The 15,633-nt window shown below is 38.6% G+C and overlaps 1 pseudogene across 1 annotated transcript; it reads right to left on the bottom strand.

The window, feature by feature from the left end:
- Positions 1–2,956: 2,956 nt before the first annotated feature.
- Positions 2,957–3,427, bottom strand: LOC309826433 (large ribosomal subunit protein uL23-like; annotated as a pseudogene). The gene has a single exon. The product of its transcript is annotated as a large ribosomal subunit protein uL23-like (transcript).
- Between the last annotated feature and the right edge of the window lie 12,206 nt (positions 3,428–15,633).

Below are 15,633 nucleotides of genomic sequence, written 5' to 3'. Positions count from 1 at the left end.
ATTTGCTTTCATGGTGCTTAGGTCTTATCTAGGGAGACAGACAATAATCCAGTAAGTAAAATTTCAGATGCTGTATTGTGAGGAAAATAAGACTAAATGTCATGAGACAGAGTCATGGGAGGAGGGCAATATTAAATAGGATAGTCAGGAAGGACTGACATTTGACTGAAACCTGAATGATGAGGAGGCAGCTGCTCAAAGATTTGGAAAAGAGCCTCTCAAACCAAGGAACCAGCCGGTGCAGAGGCCTGAGGAAATGTGTGGCAACTTTTCAAGTTTTGGGTACTGAGAATGCAGGCCCTCTCTACAGTGAGCTCCCCGCCCCTGCCCCAGCTCCCCACCACACACACACTGATAAGAACCCAGCAGTAAGTACAGTGAGAGATTGGAATATTTTACTTAACTTCTGGACAGTGAAAGCTCTGGTAAGGAAATAAGCAGAAGTCAAGAAGAAAACGAAGATGACTTGGAACCTGAAAGGCCTACTAAGATTTTTCTATCATTAAGGTGGATTCTAGGAAATTTAGTTTTGTTGATTTAGTTTTGTTGATTCAATAAAGTTACTGACTAGCAAGGAATCCACCCTAAGTCACTCTTCTTCTATGCTTAGTGCATCACTCTATTTATGACTAAATGTTTCCTGAAGTAAAATAGAAAACAGCCACTTTGTTCCCTGTATTTATGCTTCTCAACAGAGATCCCATAGTAGATTTTCTTACATTTGTGGTAAACTATTTTTAACCATGCATCAAGGCAATATAAATAGTTTTCATGTGATTATGTCTTTGGAAGTCTGGCACAAAATGTGATTTCACTTAGAGAGTGTGGTGTGACAGCTGTAAATCGTCACATTCCAGCTTAATGCTTCAATATTGTATTTTCAGTGTGACTGAATGGCTGGCTTTTTCCGGCTTTGACTGCCTTTTCTATAGAGAAGCTGGCACTCAGACAAATCCCCTGAGACACCCTCACAAAGAGATGCTGACAGATGTCTGTCTCTCAGAGGTTCTAACTGGGCAACATTCCATGCAGACATGCTGGGCATGAGCGTGGGTGTCTGTGTCTGTTGGCCTATGGGACAGTCTTCTCATTCTGTCTTGCCAGCAGCCAAAAGGCATGGAGAGCCCTTTGGGATGGGAGTTCTGCCCTGGGGCCAGCATGCTCAGGTAGAATGGCACTGAGCCAGTTTAACAGGGCAAGGAGTCTTATTCAAGAAAGCCAGAAGTAGTGCAGCAGGCTGGAGAATCAAACCTTTCTCCTCATTATATGGTTGGGTCATAGATAAGTGCTTAATAAATAATTGGTTCCTGTTCAGGCACTCTCCTCGATACGTGTGATATACAGATGCTTAACTCAAGGAACTCACCCTAACTTGTTCAGGGAAATAGCCTATAGCAGCCAACTCTTTTTTTAGCCACTCCACCCCAACTCCAAGACTGCTTACAACTCATTCAATGAATTTTCAAGTAGTTGTATCAAGTACTTTCTTCTATGCCAGGCATTGTGGTCTGCTTAAGATAAACAGAAATAAAAAGATTGTTCTAGGATTAATATTATATACACAAAAATGTTATAATGGTTATCTTGGGAGAGTAGAATTAGATGGAGATATGGACAAAGACTCAAATTTTACATTTTGAACTTTACTATTTGAACTTTTTGTAACATTTTTTTGGCAGTGATTATTTTTTGTAACTCAACTAAAATCTTCTGTTTGTGCCAGGCACCCTTCTGAGCTTTGAGAAGACAGCAGTGAATGAAGCAGAAAAAGTCCCCTGTCCTCAAGGAGCTTACATCCCAATTGGGGAGTAATACAAAACAAAAAACCTATACAAATGTGCTATTATAATATAATAAGTGACGACATGGCCCATGGAAAAAATAATTTTTAAAACTAAAAGTGTTCATTTTTAAAAGTTATTCTATTCTGACTTGTTCAGATAATCTTGACTTTAGAGACCAGGATTCTTTACTGGCCTGGGCAAATAGCAGCACTGAGAGAAACGGGCCAGAGGGCCAAGCCTCAAAGCCTTGAACCATTCGGACTCTTGCCAACACTCTCTCCATCCAGCACAAATGAAAAGGCAGTTTGAGATGCCTGCGTTCTTTTGGCACAAGAGTGATGTCAATCCAGAGAATTTGACCTGGCTGGTTGTTCTTGACTGGAGCCCAGCCCTTTTCTCACTCAGTTTGGGGCCAGAACTCACTGCTGTGCCAGTATGTGAAGGTGCCGACCCTGCCTACCCCACATACATAGCCTGCTTCTTCTTTCCAGCTTTACCAGCTGGTTTCCATTGGCTTCTGGCCTGCCTTGTCTGACAGCTGCCTGAACATTGGGACTTAAAAATTAGTTCTAAATGCCTGAGTCCAGCCACCACATTCCAACCTATTTCTAGGACAACATCTTCTTTCTTTGGCTCCCTGAGAAACTACTCTTCTTTTTCTGTTTCTAAACTGTTTCCATTCCTAGTTCAGGCTGAGGTCTCCTCACCTGGAAGTGTAAAACTTAGGGGTTACCGTTCCTGCTCATAGCCAAGGAGAAGATGCTGTTTTCACTAAATTCCTCTAGTCAAAGAAGAGGTAAGACTTGATATGATATTAAAGAAACACAATAAAAATTGTATGCATACTAACATTACGAACATTTAAAAAATCTTCTTTGTTTTTATTCCAATCATGAAGGTAACACAAGCCTGTTGCAAAAACTTTAGAAAATACGGTAAAAATAATTTATACTTTAATAAATTATTTTCATTTTTATCTATTCTTGTGCTCATATGTTTATTGCTGTTATTGGTTAAATATATTATTCATGCATTTGGGACAAAATTTCAAAAGTAAAATCTCACTGTTTCCCTGCCACCCAGTTCCTCTCCCTGAAGCGAACTGTTCATCACAGTATCCTCTTTTTCTTTAGTGAAAACTTTTATATTTAAAATTACCAACTGGACTCAGTTTAGATAACCCCAGTTTTGTTGGCAACTTCCAAAGCATCGTAATCAGGAGCCAGTTGAACATACGCTTCTTCTCTCCATCAGGCCCTATCAGGGTGCTCACCTTGGCCACGTCAATGTCATAGAGCTTCTTCACAGCCTGTCTGATCTGGTGCTTGTTGGCCTTGATATCCACAATGAACACCAGTATGTTGTTGTCTTCTGTTTTCTTCATGGCTGACTTGGTGGTGAGGGGGAACTTGGTGATGCCATAGTGGTCAAGTTTGTTTCTCCTAGGGGCACTCTTCTAAGGACATTTGGGCTGCCTTCTGAGCCACAGTGTTTTGGGCAGTTGGAAGGTGAGTGATGTCCGTATCTTTTTTCGTGGCTGTGGATGCCTTTCAGCACTGTGTTCTTGGCCTTCAAAGCCTTTGCTTTGGCTCAGCTTTGGGAGGGGCAGGGGCTTCCTTCTTCGCTTTCAGCACCGTCTTTGTGAAAAGTCACAGTATTCTCTTATAATCCTTTTCATTTCTGTAAAATCTGTAGAAATGTCCTACTTCAATAAACCTTTCTCTGCTTCAAACTCTGATGTTTCAGTTTATTTGGCCTCACTGTGCATCGGGCACATGAACTTTGGTAACAATTTCTTTTCTGATTTTAATACTTTAATTTTTCTTGCTTTGTATCTTAGTCAATCTAGCTAAATATTTGTCAATTTTTTTTTAAGAAAAAGCTCTTGGTTTTATTGATTTTCTCTATTGTTTTTCCATTCTATATTGTATCTGTCTCCATTCTGTTCTTTATTACTCCCTTCCTACTGCTAGCTATTGTTTTAGTTTGCTCCTTTTTCAAGCTCCTTAAGGTGTAAAGTTATTTTATTGATTTACTTTGCCACTCTCTCTATTATGTCAATGAAAAATCAAATAACAATCAAGCTAAGAAGAAAGAAAAGAGAATATTATTCAAGACAAACTGAGGATTATAACCCGGGAAACAGATTCTCAGAAACTCTGAGAACTGCTCCATTGATCAGGAGTTAGAGATACAGTTTTATACATTTTTGAGATAAAGAATTAATGTACCATATTGAAAGGTTAGCATTGTGCACACAGTTCATCAGTTTTTTTGTTTTTTGTTTTTAGTCAGTTATGCACGTACAGAACAAGCCCTTGGTCAATGTGACCCTTTGTATGAGATGAAAAAGAAATATTAATCATAGAATTACAATGCTGGCATCTGAAGAAAGGGACCAGCTTTTCTCAAAGTTTGATTTCATCCTCCTGCTTTGAGAAGGTCTGGGTAATGTATAATGTAGATGCACAGTGCACATTGGGAAAGGCCTACCATAAAGGGGTCATGTCATTTTTTTTTTTCCTTTCTGTCTTAGTTTGATTGTCCAGCCATAGAAAATTTAAGATTTTTCCTCACCAACTATATATGTAGATATTATTATTTACTATTTTATTTAAAAATTATCGTACACTAACACAACGTTGTAAAGCAACTATATTCCAATAAAAATTAATTAAAAAATAAAAATTATTATACAGTATAACTGATTCTTTACAGTATTGTTCTATGAATATTAGCAAATATACAGATGTGCATAACCAATATCACAATCAGAATACAGAACAACTACTTGTTCTGTTAATTACTAAGAGATAAGTGGTAAAATCTCCGACTATAACTGTGACTTGTGTATTTATTTCTTTCAGAATTGTTGCCAGTAGTACAAAGAATTTTTTTCTTGAATCATTTGAGTGGGATATAAAGTTACTTTTTCATTTTGTAATTAATCAATATTTTATGATAGATATTTCAAAACTATGTAAATATTCTATTTTCATCAAACTTTAAATTTATTCATTGATTTTTTTATCAACATAAATTCATGATTTCATATTTTATCCAATGAGTTATAGTCTGTTAATATCATTATTTATTTTGGGACCGCCCTGGTGGCACAGTGGTTAAGACTCCACGCTCCCAATGCAAGGGGCCCGGGTTCCATCCCTGGTCAGGGAAATAGATCCCACATGCATACCACAACTAAGAGTTCGCATGCCACACTAAAGAGCCTGAGTGCCGCAACTAAGGAGACCACCTGCTGCAACTAAGACCCAGCGCAACCAAAATAAATAAATGAATAAATATTTTTAAAAATATATCATTATTTATTTTGCAACTCAAGCTATACCCAATTTGGCCACTGGAGCCTCTTCAAGCTGGCTCTTGTCCTTTTGATATGTCCCTGTCATTCTTTGAGCACTTCCTTGTTTCTTGTACAAGATGCTCCAGACTCATCTTGTATTTTTCCTTGCCTGTAACTAACCCTGTAATTAGCCATTTCTCCAACAACTGAAAAATATTACTTAGAACCAAGATCTTAACACTAAGTATATTCATTGTCCTTGAGGTGTCACTGCTCCAGGCCCGTTTGGTAGACACACTCAATTACATTTATATTCATTCTTACTTCCATCTATCTATTGAAAACCATGAGCTCAGACTGATACCTCCAATTTCAATATCCCCAACATCACAAGTTTCAGTCTACTTTTCTCCCTTCACATGTTTTTAACTCTAATGATGGTAAGAAAATCCAGGCCACTATTATCGTAATATTGTTACTTATTTTTTATCAATGTACCAGTTTGTAACCAATCTCTTATTGCTGCACCCTTCTCTCTCCTGTGTAGATGCCCACCTTATCCCATTTGACTCCAACACCTTGAACCAGGTTGCCCTAGATGGATGCATTTTTCACCCAGTTTTGACTCTGACTCCCAGTACCAGGCTAGTACCATCACAGCCCCCTGCATGGACACTCTCCTCAACATTCTTTGGCTTTGAAAACCTGCTTTGAGCTGCCCCTCCTCAAGGATACCCTTGTCACCTGATGTGCAGAAGAGTTAATATAGAAGGCCTGAGACTGCTATTGCTAGAAGGGATTGTGTACAAGTTTGGTCCTTGGCTGGCACCTGGTACCTTGGATTTCAAGAGGGTTCCCACCTTCCCCATACTGATAAGAATGGTTCACTGTGCCCAAACTTTTTGTATAAATAATGTGGTTTATCCTGAACAACTTGCTTTCCTTGTGGGAATCTGGAATTTTTGTACATACAGGCATGGAGTACCTTTGTGACCAACTTTTGATAAAAACCTTGGGTTCTGAATCTTATGAGCTTCCTGATAGATAACATTTCACACATGTTGTCACTGTTTGTTGCTGGAGGAACTAAGCATGTTCCCTGTGATTCCACTGAGAGAGAACTCTTAGAAGTTTGTGCCTGGTTTCCTTTGAACTTTGCCCCATATGCCTTTCTCTTTGCTGATTTTGGTTTGCATCATTTTGCTGTAATAAATCATAGCCATGAGTATGACTGTGTGCTAAGTCCTGCTAGTTAATTATTGAACTTGGGGGTGGTCTTGGGACCTCTGACACACCTGGCTTGGGCTCTGAAACTCCACACTGGGCTGCTTCTCTATAAGGACACCCTCCCCACTCTGCTTGGGTTTTAAACCCCTATGCTGACCGAGTCTCCTCATTCTGTCCAGGCTCTGACACCCTACACTAGCCCACCCCATTTCAGGGACAATGTCCTCACACTACCTGTTTCCAGTTTTTAGCTATCGTGACTAAAACTGCTGTGAATATTTGTGTATAAGTCTTTTTCTGGACATGGACATGCATTTTAAACTATACTTAAGAGTGACACTGCTGGGTCATAAAATAGGTGTTTGTTTAGCTTTATAAGAAACTGCCAAAACTTTTTCCAAAGTGGTTGTACAATTTAATACTCCCACCAGTGATATATGATTACCAATTATTCTGTAAAAACTATATAATGAAGAAAAAAGTCTTTTATAGTTACCCATCTATTTTTGGCACTCTTCATTCCTCTGTAGGTCTGCATTTCCTTCTGCCATAATTTTCCTTCAACATTTCTTGTATTTTAAGTCTGCTGATGACAAATCTCTCAGTTTTTGTTTAACTGAAATATCCTTCTTTCACCTTTGTACTTGAAGCTATTTCTGCTGGATTTAAAATTCTCAGTCCACAGCTTTAATTTTATTTCCTTTAAGCACTTGAAGGAAGTTGTTCTATTTTCTTCTTATTTGCATTATTTTTCTATAAGAAGTTTGCATTCATTCTTTTTCTGTTCCCCTGAACAAAATGTGTTTTTTCTCCAAAACCCCTCTGGCTGTTCCAAAGATTTTCTGTTCATCTCTGGCTGTCAGTATCATCATGACAGGTCTAAGTGTGTTTTTCTTTATATTTAGCCTGCTTGGGGTTCAATTAACTTTTTGATCTTTGGGCTTATTGTTTTCAACAAATCTGTAAAAAAAAATTGAGCATTATTTTAAAAAGTACTTCAAATATCCTAATTTTTCTCTTCTTTCTTTCTGAAGTTCTAATTAGACATACAATATGTTGGACTCTGCCTTTTTCTCTCTGTGCTACAATTTGGAAGATTTATTTTGCCCTGTCTTTAAGTTCACTGGCCTTTTTTTTGTAGTGTCTAACTTGATGTTAAACCCATCTAGTTAATTTTTCACTTCAGGTATCGTATGTTTTAGTTCCAGAATTTCTGTTTTGTTCTGCTTTACAGGTTACATTTCTTTAGTGGTATTTCTTGTTTGTCCCCTTATTACGTTCATGGTTTCCTTTAAATCCTTAAACATATTCATAATAGCTTAAAAAAAAAATCATTCTTGGGTCTCTATTGACTGATTTTTCTTCTGATTATAGGTCACCTTTTCCTGAATCTTTGAGTGCCTAGTAATTTTAGATTGCATGCTGAACATTGTGGATCCCATGCTATAAAACTTCTTGATTTTATTTTCTTTTTTAAAAAAATTAAGCTGTGGCACAGCAAAGGAAATCATCAACAGAATGAAAATGCAACCTACTGAATGGGAGAAGATATTTGCAAATCATGTATCTGATACGGAGTTAATATCCTAAATATATAAAGAACTCACACAACTCAACAACAACAAAAACAAACAATTCAATTGAAAAATGTGCAGAAGATCTGAATAGACATTTTTCCAAAGAAGACATACAGATGGCCAACAGGCACATGAAAAGATGCTCAACATCACTAATTATCAGAGAAATGCAAATCAAAACCACAAAGAGAATGACTATTATCAGAGAATGACTACTATCAAAAAGACAAGAGGGCTTCCCTGGTGGCGCAGTGGTTGAGAGTCCGCCTGCTGATGCACGGGACGCGGGTTCATGCCTCAGTCCGGGAAGATCCCACATGCTGCACAGCGGCTGGGCCCGTAAGCCATGGCCACTGAGCCTGCGCGTCCGGAGCCTGTGCTCCGCAATGGGAGAGGCCACAACAGTGAGAGGCCCGTGTACCGCAAAAAAAAAAAAAAAAAAAAAAAAAAGACAAGAAATAATAAGTATCAGAGAGGATGTGGAGAAAAGGGAGCCCTGTTGGTGGGGATGTAAATTGGTGCAGCTGCTATGGAAAACAGTACGGAAGTTCCTCAAAAAATTAAAAAGAGAACTGACATGAGATTCAACTATTCCACTTCTGGGTATTTATCTAAAGAATACAAAAACACTAATTTAAAAAGATAAATACACCCCTGTGTTCATTGTGGCATTATTTACAATAGCTAAGATATGTAAACAACCTAAGTGTCTATGATTGGATGAATGGTTAAAGATATACAGATTACAGTGCAATACTATACAGCCATAAAAAGAATGAAATCTTGCCACTTGCGACAACATGGATGGACCTTAAGGGTACTATGCTGAGTGAAATAACTCAGGGGGAGAAAGACAGATACCATATGATTTTACTTATGTGCGGAATCTAAAAAACAAATGAACGAAAAAAACAAACTCATAGATACAGAGAAAATATTGGTGGTTACCAGAGAGGAAGGGAAGTGTGGAGAGGATGAGATGGGTGAAGGGGATCAACTGTGTGGTAATGGATGGTAACTAGATGGTAACTAGTGGTGATCACTTTGCAGTGTATACAAATATCAATTTATAATGTTGTACACCTAAAATTTATATAATGTTATATATCAATTTTACCTCAATGAAAATAATTGAATTTTGTTCTGTAGACGGTTAATTTACTTGTGCATCAAATCAATCCTTTGAATCTTGTTTTTAATCTGTATTAGTGTATGTCTAAAGCAGCCTTTTCTCGGTTAGATTAGCCCTAATACTAAGGCTTTGCCTTTCTGGTGTCTTTTCTGAATGCCAAACTTGGTCACGAGCTTTTTTCACTCTGGTTTAGTGGAACTTTAATGTCTTCCAGTCCCATGTAAGCTCTGGAATCTCCACACAGCTCACAGCTTTCCAGTATCCATTATTTCGCGAGCATTTTTCTTTGCTCCACCTCATGTGGTCTTACGCTGGCTTGTGCAGGTTTTCAACCAAAAACCCAAGGAGATTCCTATGCAGCTATCTGGAGCTTCTTCTTTGTTCGTCTCTGGTGTCCTGCCCTGCAAATTCCAGCCTTAATGGTAGCCTTGAACTCCCATCCTGTTCTCTTTGGCCTAGTAATACCACTGTGCCCTCTTTGGGCTACCCCTTCTTGTGCTGTGGTTCAGAAAGTGCCTCTAGGCAGAAGACCATGTAATCATGAGACTCATTTGTTTCTCTTCTCTCAAGGATCATAGTCCTTGACTGACTATTGTTCAGCATGTAAAAACAGTTGTTTCAGATACTTACCTAGTTTTCTAGTTCTTTGCAGTGGGAAGGCTGGTCTGGTACCAATTACTTTGTCATGGCTAGATAGGGAAATCTCAAATTGGCTTTAGGTTTTGCATTATATTTTAAGAGGCTTTTCCAGTGGTTTCTCTTGGGGAGGGTGAATAGTGACTTGGAAGGAAGTATTGGGTATTCTGGGTGTTGGTACTGTTCTGTCTCTTGACTTGGAGATGCCCCTCTTGAGTCTGTGAATATTCAGCAAGCTGCAAACTTAAATTATGTCCATATTTCTTTATGGAAAATATATTTTAATGTCTTCCTTATTCCAATATTAATTTTAGATCCTTAAAAAAGCTTTTCAACTTTTATTAGATAAATATTTGCTATGCTTGCACAAAGGCTAGACCTCCAGGGCCGTCAAGTCAAGACTGAAAGCAGAAAAGCACTGTGTTTGCTCTAGAGATTAGGAGGGGGGAGAAAAAGTGAGGTGCTGACAATAAGAGGGAAGAACAAAAATGTCTAGAAAAATTTATTAACTGTCTCTCTGTTTCTCTTCAAACAATTCAATAATCTCTACATTATTCATTATTGTTTTGTGGAGTAGATTTTCCTTTGGGTGTGTGATGGGTGCTAAATTCTGTTTTAAATTTGCACAGGGATAAAATCAGAGGCTTTCTTATAGGTTATACTAAGAAAGGTCTTTCTGCTCAAGATAATAAAAATGTTTTTTCTATTTATCTTTCTATACTTTCATAGTTCTTATTATTAAATTTAAAGCTTTAATATCATCTGATAATTAATTTTGTATATAGTATATGATAGATATCTGATTTTAAAAATTGGTTAGACAATTATCCTAGTACCATTTATTAAATAATCTATCCTTTTTTCTTCTGGTTTAAAATGCCTCCTTTGAGTCATGTGGGACCCACCAGCATGCACTGAATTGATCTGGTTGTGCCTTATACACACACACACATACACACACACACACAGAGGCATAATGATTGATTTTTTAGAATGAGTTCCTCTAGGATAGCCCTTTTTTTCTCTAAATTAGTTTTTTCTTTAAATTTAACCTTCAGTTTTGAGTCACTTAGTTGCCTGTTGCATCAAATGATTCTTTGGTTTTACAGGTTGTCTCCCAGTGATGCCAGATGGGATCAGCACAGCCCCAGGTGCTAGTTGCTAATGCCTATAAAATAACCCCCACACACACAAAGGAGAATCATTTAAGAGTTCTTTGGACTTCATCTTCAAAAGTAGCCAAAGAATTCAAGCGACAGGTTATCCCAGAAAATCTTTTGCAGTTAGTGAAATTAGGCTATAACTAAGAACATTCAGAATATCACACACACAGTTTAGGTATTCTTGGTATAGTGGTGGGACAGCAGTGATTATAAAATGAAAGTAATTAACATGTATATGCTCTGTTGGGGGAGACTAAAGGGAAACAGGTGTTCAGCCTAGAAAAACATTTCTCAGTGGATTTCCTATGAAGTCAATGTGTCTTGGGTTTAACTTTGAAACAAATTAAAAATTTTTTAAATTGAAAAAAAAATGCCTCCTTTATCATATACTAATCCCTATGATTATGTGGGTCTACTTGATCTCATTTGTTTACCTACATTTTTCCTGACCCAGTACACCCCTGTTTTAATTACTTTATAATATTTTTTTATATCTCCTGATACAGGTCTACCCCTCTCAGCCTTCTTTTTTCATTTGTGCATTTAACTGTCTAGTGATCATATGCATTTGGAGAGCTTACATGTATCTCAAAGGCATTCACTGTACAAAAACATATTGAGAAAGGCACCATGCTGAATCACCAAAGGGGCTTATAGTCTGGTTGCAGATAATAAGTAGACAATTAGGGGACTTCCCTGGTGGTCCAGTGGTTAAGACTCCACGCTTCCAATGCAGGGGGCATAGGTACAATCCTTAGTCAGGGAACTAAGATCCCACACGCCATGTGGTGTGCCCCTCCCCCCCAACAAAGTAAACAATTAAATATAATTAGGTAATTACTAAAATAGAGTCAATCCAGGGGAGGAAGTGCCTGTCATGATTCGTAGGTACCTTTAGGACAACTCTTCTAAGATAAGCAGTAATTGATCATAGAGAAACACTGCGGGGAAGACATTTAAGGCAGAGGGACAACTATTGCAAAGGCACAGTAGCACAAATGAGTATGGTGTGTTCAGGGTACGATATGTGGTCCGGAATGGTTTCTTTTATTCATTTATTTGTTTATTCATGTTAGATTCAGAGTCAGCTTGACCATTTGAGCTTGTGTCAGACCATGAAGGGCTTCAAGATTGTCTCTCAGAGACCACTCTAGTGGTAATATGGAAAATTGCTTAGAGGTGAGTGAGAAGAGAGGTCATGAGATCTGAATGAGGAAGGTAAGGAAGAGGAGATGGAGATCTGACTAGACCCAGTGTTTGGATGTGGTGTGAAAGACAAGAGGAATTCATTCATTCATCATTCATTCAACAAGTTGAATTTAATGAATGTTAAATGAGAGTTCTTAGGTTTCTGGCTCAAGCATAAGGGGAACTGATGGTGCCATCTCCCAAGACTGTGAATACAGGAAGTGTTTAAAGTTTGGAAGGATAAAGTTGATTTCAGATTTGTATATTCTGAGTTTGAGGTGCTTGTGGTACACCCTGGTATAAATGTCTAATAAGTGTTATGTGTATAGTTCTGGTGTTTGAAATAAAAATTTGTTATCTATGTATGTATAAGTGGTTATTGAAGTCATGGCCAAGATTGCCTAGAAAAAGTTTGTAGACTGAGAAGAGAGTGGATATCTAGGGGAGATGCCAGCTTTTAAGGGAAAGGAAAAAAGAAGTTTCCTCCAAAAGAGTTTACTAAGTGGTCAGAGAATTGTCATGGAAACCATGAAGGAGGGAGCAGTTAATGTATTAAGCAATGGAGAGAGGTAGCAAATGACTAAAAACTGAATCCAATGAAAAGAAGCTCACTGGTGACTATAAGGAGAGGAGTTTCAGGTAAGAAAAGATGATAGAAGTCAGGAAGCAAGGAAGTATAGATAGACAGTATCCAGAACAAAATTCAGCATCCTTCCCTCCAGTGTGACTCCTCTTCCTGTTATCTTAGGCACAAATATTCCACTCAGCCTCCTAAACCAGAAATTCCTTGAACACCTAATCCCTTCACTCTCACTTAATATCCTTGTCTAATTAGGGCATTACTCCCCTAGATTCAACTTCCTTAGTTAACATTTCTAATATTCCAGAAGGATAAATCCCAAATATCATGATTATCTATGGATGGTGTTATTAGAGATGATTTTTATATTTTTCTGTTTGTTTTTTCAGTTTTTTTTCTGGAATAACTAGTATGTATTTACTCATGTAATTAAATAAAAGTTTTAAAATAATTTTTCTCACATTATCTCATATCTGACATCATCTTTGTTTCCAGTCCACTACCCTGGGTCTAGCTGGCATTATTACAATAACTTCTTAGCTTCTCTTTCTGCTGCTAGTGTGGCACTCCTCTAATTCTGTCACTGGGCAGTAAGGATAAGCTTTGTAAAATACAAATCTTAATACATCTCTCTCCAGTTAAAAAAGTTCTTCAATGGTTTCAGATATCTTTCAGGATTAAGTTCAAACTTCTAGCACTTTGTGATAATGCCCTTGTCTTATCTCACCTTTTTCCATTCTCCTATTCTTTGCTTAAAGCTCCTTTTCAAAGATAAGCAGTGGTTAAGAATCCGCCTGCCAACGCAGGGGACACAGGTTCCATCCCTGGTCTGGGAAGATCCCACATGCCGCAGAGCAACTAAGTCCCTGCACCACAACTACTGAGCCTGCACTCTGGAGCCCACGAGCCACAACTACTGAGGCTGTGTGCCACAACTACTGAAGCCCACACACCTACAGCCCGTGCTCCGCAACAAGAGAAGCCACTGCAATGAGAAGCCCATGCACTGCAACGATGAATAGCATGCAGCAACGAAGACCCCATGCAGCCAAAAATAAATAAATAAATAATAATAATAATAATAAAACAAAGCTGTTCACAAAAGCTGTTTTCTCCTCCTTTCCTTTGTTAATTCCCTCTCATCCTTTAAATCTGTTTAATAATCATTCTCCTTAGGAGACCTTCACTGCAGCTCCATTCTAATTTAGACACTCCTCTCTTCTGCTATTGCAATCTATACACCTCTCAGTGTCATCACACTGTATTAATGAACTTGTTCATCTTTTCCTAATTTGTTGGCTATTTAATTTTTCTTCTATGAATTTATTATTCATATCTTGTCCACTTTTCTGTTGAGTTGTGCTTTTCTTATTGATTTGTAGTAATTCTTATTTACGTGACAAATATTTTTTCTCAGTCTGTTCCTAGAGTTTATTTTTTGGTGCTTAAAAGTTTTTTTTTAGTAAAATATATCAAGGGTTTAAGTTAATAGTTTTGCATCTTGCTCAAGAAGACCTCTATTCCAAAGATATAAATTTACTTGCTTATGTATTCCTTCTAATATTTTTGTTTTGTTTTTTATAGTTATCTCTTGGAATTTGTTTCTGAATAAGCATCATCCACATTATTAGTCTCTGGGTATTTTTTTTTTTTTTGGCTACATTGGGTCTTCGTTGCTGCATGCGGGCTTTCTCTAGTTGCAGTGAGCGGGGGCTACTCTTCATTGTGGTGCATGGGCTTGTCATTGCAGTGGCTTCTTTTGTTGCGGAGCACAGGCTCTAGGTGTGTGGGCTTTAGTAGTTGTGGCACATGGGCTCAGTAGTTGTGGCTCACAGGCTTAGCTGCTCCGTGGCATGTGGGATCTTCCCAGACCAGGGCTTGAACCCATGTCCCCTGCCTTGGCAGGCAGACTCTTAACCACTGCGCCACCAGGGAAGCCCCTCTTCGTCATTTTTTATGGTTGAAAATCTATTCAACATATTTATTGAATGCCCTCTGAGGTGTTGGCACTGTCATCTCCTGGGGGATACAATGGTGGACAAAAAGACAAGGCCCCTTACCTTAATGGAGCTTACATTCTAGAGGTGGAGGCAGACAATAAACAAGTAAACAAATAATCCAAATAATTATTGCTTTTAATAACGACCATGAAGGAATTAAATGGGAAGCTACTTCTTAGAGTGGTCACTGAAGGTGTTAATATAAGTAGGCAGAGGATGTGTACATAAAACAGTTCCACTGAATGGTTCTCCCATCATTTACCTAACCATTCTTTGGTGTTGGGTTTTTAGATTGCTTCCCCATTTACTATTATACTAAGAAATAATCCCGTTAGGAATAACTCCCTCTGCATGTTTATTCCCACAGAATAGCTTCTTAGAAATTTAATTACTGGATAGGAACAATCAGTATTTTTATACACATTACCAAGTTACTTTCAAGAGGGAATTCCAATACATTCACCAGTGAGTAAGCTGAATACCGCTCTGAGAGGTAGGATGGAAAAAGTAACCGCCAAAAAAGGTACGTTTGGGATCTGAGAAAGGAAAAGATAAATATGCTGACCTGGATTTACAAATGAGGGGTGGCAGGGCGATGACGTGGGGAAAGCATTGGCTTGGGAACAAGAAAACTGGATTCTAAACCGATTTCTGCCACCCTGTGACCTTCACAGATTACGGGCTCCTTGAGCCTTAGTTTCCTGAAACTCGGTGGGTTCGGCTCAGGCTTTATGTTTTCCAACATCTTCAGAGCAAGCATTGTCTAGCCCCTCCAGATTCGAGACAGATTCTCGAATTGGTAGAGAAGGGAGTCAGCTGAATCAGCATCCACCACGAAACTCCAACTAATCATTCCCGGGCACTTCCGGTCGCCAGGACAAAGGCATTACAGTCTCTGAGATCGCACTTCCGGATAATTAGAGCTGCGCGTTGGATGCCTGCGTCTCTCTGAGTCACACCCGCGGACTCCGGTACCGTGACTGCGCATGCTCCGCGCAGTCATGAAGCGGGGCGGGGCAGCAAGTGGGGCGGAAGGGGACCC

The sequence above is a fragment of the Grampus griseus genome (assembly GCF_964374135.1).
Source record: "Grampus griseus genome assembly, chromosome: 8".
NCBI lineage: Eukaryota > Metazoa > Chordata > Mammalia > Artiodactyla > Delphinidae > Grampus > Grampus griseus.
The sequence above is the reverse complement of the archived record's forward strand: the minus strand, read 5'-3'. Positions and strand labels throughout refer to the sequence as shown.